This window comes from Sebastes fasciatus, chromosome 22 (genome assembly GCF_043250625.1).
Source record: "Sebastes fasciatus isolate fSebFas1 chromosome 22, fSebFas1.pri, whole genome shotgun sequence".
Classification (NCBI taxonomy): domain Eukaryota; kingdom Metazoa; phylum Chordata; class Actinopteri; order Perciformes; family Sebastidae; genus Sebastes; species Sebastes fasciatus.
The window spans coordinates 1,370,512-1,376,909 of record NC_133816.1 but is presented as its reverse complement, the minus strand read 5'-3'; the positions used below and the strand labels follow the sequence as shown (position 1 = coordinate 1,376,909).

Sequence of the window (6,398 nt, the reverse complement as noted above, 5' to 3'; positions counted from 1 at the left end):
GCTAGCTAAAAGAGTGCTGTCTTGCAGGTGTTTGTATAGTGCGGATGATTTAATCCATTATGAAGGAGCAATGCAGCAAATCAAAACTTGATTGAAAACAGGATCTGCAAGGGTGCCCAGGGGAGTTCCTTTAGAGCAAAGTAAGGCAAGGTTGAACATTTTAAACATTGAATAGTTTCTAAGGTGATAGCATGTGTACTATTTCACCCTTTGCCAGTCAAATTGAATGGATGACTTCAGTCCAACACACATGGACCAACAGAGGTTTGAGCCAATCTGCAACATGCTTCTGCAGTGCCCTGCCCGGCCCTGACTGAGGAGACCTCTGGTATGGAGATGATGTGTTCACACTTTTTATTTTGTTATCACAAAACGTAGAAGGCAGATTATAGCTACATGATATAAATATTAGATTAGGGAACTGCTTACTATGCTACAGTAGAATATCATTTAAAAGGTCTCTCTGAAAGTTTGACCAGGCTATAGGACAAATCTACAACACAGGCTACATTACAAACATCTGGGCAGTGTAATCCGACCCAGTGCTAAAACAAATGCAATTATTTATACTTTTATTACAAAACTTAAACTATATTACATTTTTGTTGAGATTGTTGGAGAGGTGTTGATTCAGCGGTATGTTGTATTGTTTGTATCATACATAGTCAATTTACCATACATTCACATTCATCCATGATATTTTCACTGCATGAAGAGAGAGAACTTTGCATGATGGCGCATTAAATATCATAAAAAGTTAATGGTGCACAAGTTCATATGAGTGACAGTCACCATGGGAGAACGACTATATTTTGAAAATTAAAACAAATTTTTCGTGTGCTCTTTTTCAGGGTAACAAAAACAGGCTTGTTTTTTTATTTTTATGGCATATTAATAAAAAGTAATTGGAGCTGGTTGTTTGGATTTTCTTGTAAGGTGTTTTCAGTTATTGTGGCTTAATAGTTTTACTCGAGTTAAAGTTGGGCACAGGTTGCTGACCCTAGGCCTAGACTAAGACTAGATGTCTACTATACTTTCACTTTTCAACCTTTAATAACCTTAATCTAAACTAAACGTCTACAGACTAATAGACATATAATATACATCTATTAAACATATTTTCAACCAAGCTACTTGTTTAATGAGACTTTTTAGTATTACAGTGGCATGGTCATGAGGCGCCTACAGTGATAGTAAAGTACCATTATCCTGGTAAAATGTACCACGATACTGTACCATTATGGTACTGCCATTTCTTTATGATCTTTTGTGATTAAATGCATTATTTATTTATCTTTTAATTCTTTATTTACTAATCCGACTGAAAAAACTATCTTATTCCCCAGACTACCTTTAAAATCGATCATATTTCAATGAAAACATCTCTGTAGACGTCTGGAACATTCCTCACATTGTGTGACCGGTAAGTACAGTTAATCTAAAAATCATTTTATTCTACCTCTAATATAATATTGGCCAACTTTACTCATATTACAGCTGCCAACTGTATCGCCTGTTTGCATCTCTGTCCAAACCCTGTTGAAGTGTTTTGAACGTACCCTGGAATACAGTTCCAAAAACAAGCGGTGGACTTTATTTGCAGGAGAATTGGTCACGCTTGTCACTCAGTGAAACAACGGTTCCACCGCGATCCGCTCACTCAGCATGTTTTCCACATGCGTTGAACACAGCCCACATTCATATACCAGAACGACTGTCCATCAAAGTAGAGACAAGAATTTTAATCACACTCGATTCGCTGTACGTCTGAAAGCACTGCGATGCATATTTTTCATATTTTCTCAAACTTTCCATATCGCCACTCAGATTGCTATCGCAGTAACCTCCAAGTCAAGTTTATTTTCATACCCAACGCCATGCTACAGACACTTCACATGCTCCCCACAGTCTGGGCTCTATTTAACCTTTCACAACCCTCTGCAGATGTGTGTTGTAGTAACCCGAAGTCCAGTTGATATTTGACAGAGGATATGGATTTATAGAGCCTGTATGGCTGGTTAAAGGCATAATGAGTCTGATTTTCCTGAAAAACAATGTATAGACTCTGTTACGTTCCCCTCCGTTTACGGTCCAGGGGATGGAGGGAGTAACAAAATACATTTGTAAACCCGGGAATGGAAGGACTGGCAACAAGATTGTTTTAAAAAATATTCATACAATTTATTAACAAAAAGTATGGTAACAAAAATGTACAAACACCAAATGAAAGCTTCTCTCTAACCGAAAACGGGAGGTAAGTACACAACTAAATAATTATGGCCGTAACCACTAATAAAACACTCAAATTAAAGCTACTGCTTAAAAATGCAGCGCAAAACAACCCGAAGGTACTCAACTTAAATCTACTGCTCCACAGAGACAGCAAATGATCAGGGAGTAAAACAATTTGACACTACAGCTCCAAAGAGACAGAGTAGAGGGCACAAAAACACAACATACAGGCAACTCAGCACGGCACCTAACAGACTCCCTCTCAGTCATTACTTATGACCCACTAGCAGTGTGTGGTGGTGTCTGTATCTGCAGAAACTCTGCCCTCTGTCTGTATTGTTATTTTTATTTTGCTGTGTTCGGTATGTTACTTTGTCACCTTTTGCTCTGCCTCTGCCTCTGCCTCCAGCTGTCACTCCTCAGCCTCTCCTGCTCCTGGTGCTCTGTTCTGCCTTGACTGACTCGAGAATCGCCGCTAAATTGTCCCGTCTGGACACAACTATGCCCATCAGCTAGTTAAACTGAAGATTGCTGAACTTGCTGGCTGGTGTCGTTGAGCTGGAGGCCATTTTTTTTGGCTGAGCAACGGCTGCCTGCTGCGTCTTGAAATGAGTTTGTTTGTTTGTTGAGAACAGAAACAGTGAATCAAAGCAGTTAAAGGTTTTTGCCTGTAAAAACGAAACAATGAGCTGGAAGACACACAGTCATTTACTCCATTCTCTATGTATAAATGTTCATAGGATAAGATAAGATATTCCTTTATTAGTCCCACAGTGGGGACATTTGCAGAGTACAGCAGCAGAGGGGATAGTGCAGAAACAAGAAGCAGCAGTAGAAACAAAAAGCAAGATACAACACAGTAAAATAAGCAAAACAAAAGTAGACAGACATACAGTATCAAATATGAACAATTTAAATAGAAGGAAATATAAACCTAGGAACAATATAAACAAGGGGGAATATTAAAAATAGGAACAATATATACAGCATTGACAATAAACAGACTATTAACACAATTTCACAAGTGGAAAATTGATATTGCACAGTGACTGATGATATTGGTTTTGTACAGTATAGTGCAGTTATTGTCAGTATAAAAAGTTCAGCTTTAAAATATGCGATAATGATAAATTAGCCAATAGTTATTTTTTTCATAAACGTATAACAAACATTTTTGATAATTATTGTTATTTTTTTTGGAAGATTATTGACCTTGATTATGCAGTGGGCCATTTTACAGTTGGAAAAATTAACTTAAACTACAATATGTAATGGTTTATCAACTTTTGGCACACGCACTATGTATTGATAACATATTGTTTTTAAATGGCCTCAAATTTAAAATATTTGGCATTTCTGCAATATTTTGTGTGGCAAAATACACACGGACTTCAAGTATCAACCTTTTCTTTAACAATTGGACAGCCGCTATTCTGTCTTTCAGAGTCTTAAAGCTAGAAACATAAGAAACTAGAAAACTAAGGAATCCATTGGTACTAACTAGGGATGTCCATAATTAACTGTTTAACCGTTAACCCACATTAAGCATTTTAACAGATTAACGCTATCGGTTAAAACGGTTAAAAGAAATTTTAATAATTAACTCTAAAGCTGAGAAAACTGCGTCACTTGAAGGGGAAAAGCTGGTCCACCTTAAGAGCCCATCTTCACAGATACAGGAAGTTGTCTCCCGTCTATAGCTCGCTTGAGCGGAGGAGATGCAGCCTCGTAGCATTTATTCACCGACAAATAAACTGTACACACACTGTCTGCTACACCTACGTTCACACAGCGGACAACCTGCTAAACTAAACTAAATGTGTGGTGGAGACTTTTACTGGGAAAGTGGCTGCATGTCCGCGACACTACACGCAGCATCGTAGCTGCTAAGTTAACGCTCCGGGACGGTGAACTGAGGACTCAGTTGTCTGTTGTGCTCCTGCAGCTGGTACACCGCTGCATGCGAGGCACAAATAATAATCGGTTAACGAGGGTCGGTTATCGGTTAAGAAAAGTTTTCAAAATTAGCATCCCTAGTACTAACCATGACATGCTGAATAACACTCCAAACTTGGGCAAAATTTTGGCGAGGAAAAATTGGCATGGCCATTTTCAAAGGGGCCCCTTGACCTCTGACCTCTGAACAGAGTGAAAACTGTATCTTATTAGATAAAACAGATGTTGCAAATCTTATCGCAATACTCAGCATATCGCAAAATGTTTCAAATCCCAATAGGATGGTATCGTGATGATATTGTATCAAGGGGCCTCCGGTGATTCCCACCCTTAACGCTGATACAGAAATATCAACAATAAGCTAACATTGAGTTATAGCTCTTTCTCTCATATCACTTACTTTATCCTTTCTCTGCTTCTTACTCACAGTGCGTTGTCCTGATAAATACAGTTATTTGAATAGCTTTCCCAACCTGCCTCTCTTAATAAGATGCATCCAAAGAAGTGATATCTGACAGCATTAATGAACTCCTACATCCGTGTTTTCCTTGGACTAGAAAGCATCCCGTTAACAGAAATAGACGTTTTTCTGCTGTTCAGTGAATGACAGCATCCATATTTGTGCTCCCCAAACTGTCTCCATAGTTGGTTTTCATCTTTAATTTGGTACGTTTGGGTGTCTCCCTTTTCAAATCGGTTGTGGCATTTCATTTGTGGGACAAAACTCTTCAGATGTGTGTGTGAAAAAGCCACAACTGCGAGCCACACGGCTTTTCATTTTCTCATTCTCCGCAGGTTCTTTCCTTCAGCTTCCTGCCCCCATTTGTGTGCCAAGAGGGGGCTGCTTTAAAGACCTTATCAAAGGCTTAGTAATGTTTGTTGCTTTATTGCAGGAATAACGGCATTGTTTAGGTGCCCTGCAAGGTATTCGGACCGCACCACTCCCACTGATTCTGAAACTCCTGTTTCCAATGGCCGGTAGTCGGGGGCCGCAGGGTTTAAACAGTAGTATTGTTCTCCTAAAAAAGAGTGTGTGTGTGTGTCAGGTTGAGCGCTTGTCTGGCCCCACTTAGTCTCTTCAGGATGTTTTGGGTTTTTCTGTGTGTGTTTGTGTGCATGCACAAGTGTGTGTGTGTGTGTGTGTGTGTGTGTGTGTGTGTGTGTGCTTTGCAGCTTTATGAAACTAATTTCCTGGCTGGCTCTTAGGAAAACAGAGAGAATGTTGGGTAATAATGCAGGAGACGTGGAGAGAACGGCAGCACTGATATGAAGGGTGTGTGGCAGCGCTATGATGGATGTGTGTGTGAGAGAGAGAGAAAGGCAGACGGAGGGAAAGCGGGTGCAGTATGAGGAGAATGCTGATATGGAGATAAGTGCAGTATGTAGGTGGCTGGGTCGTGTGTGTCAGGAAGGGTGGTGCTGTATCGGGGGGGGCAGGTTAAAATAACCAATAGGTCTTTTGTTAACACTCCTATGAAAACACAGTGGGTCAGAGAGAAGTAGATAGTGTTTAGTATGACCGATGGCCTCCATTAATCAAGAAATCTGAGTCTTGAAGTGAAAGACGACAGGACTCTTTAGTTCCACAGCTGCATGTTTCTGGAAGTTTTTTTTAAACTCAGACTCAGACAACTTTATTGATCACAAGAAGGGCAATTCCCCCACAAACACACAGACAACATCCAGACAACCATCCAAAATGTTCTGTCAATCACAGACCAGTACAACTGACGAACAGAAGTCGGTGAAGGACAGCAGATAAGTTAATAAAATATAATAAATAGCAATAAAATAGATGAAACAAATAGATAATAAATAGACATTGTTACATGATATATCATGTAAGGGAACTGTCAATAAAAGGCTCACATGAAATGGCTACTGTCTCAGTTTAATAACCTGATAGCAGAAGGAATAAAAGAGTTGGAGTAACGGTTAGTTCTCCTCAGAGGTGCCTGATAACGGCGGCCTGAAGGCATCAACGACAACTCAGGAGACAGAACATGAAGAGGTTGGCTGATAATATTCTTAGCCTTCTTTACCACCTGATTCTCCCAGAGGGAACACAAGTCTCTCAGTTGGACTCCAGTAATCTTGGCCAAACCTTAACAATGCTACAGGCTGTTTCTGTCCTTAATGGTTAAACCACTGAACCAACAAATAAAAGAAAAGGTTAGAAGACTTTCGATAAAAGAACATTAAAAGTTAGT

General features: G+C 39.6%; 1 long non-coding RNA gene across 1 annotated transcript; it reads left to right on the top strand.

The window, feature by feature from the left end:
* LOC141760774 (uncharacterized) lies at positions 1-876 on the top strand. Its single transcript, XR_012592448.1, has 3 exons — positions 1-140; positions 218-328; positions 852-876. It is a non-coding gene; the product is annotated as an uncharacterized LOC141760774 (long non-coding RNA).
* The last annotated feature ends 5,522 nt before the right edge of the window (positions 877-6,398 follow it).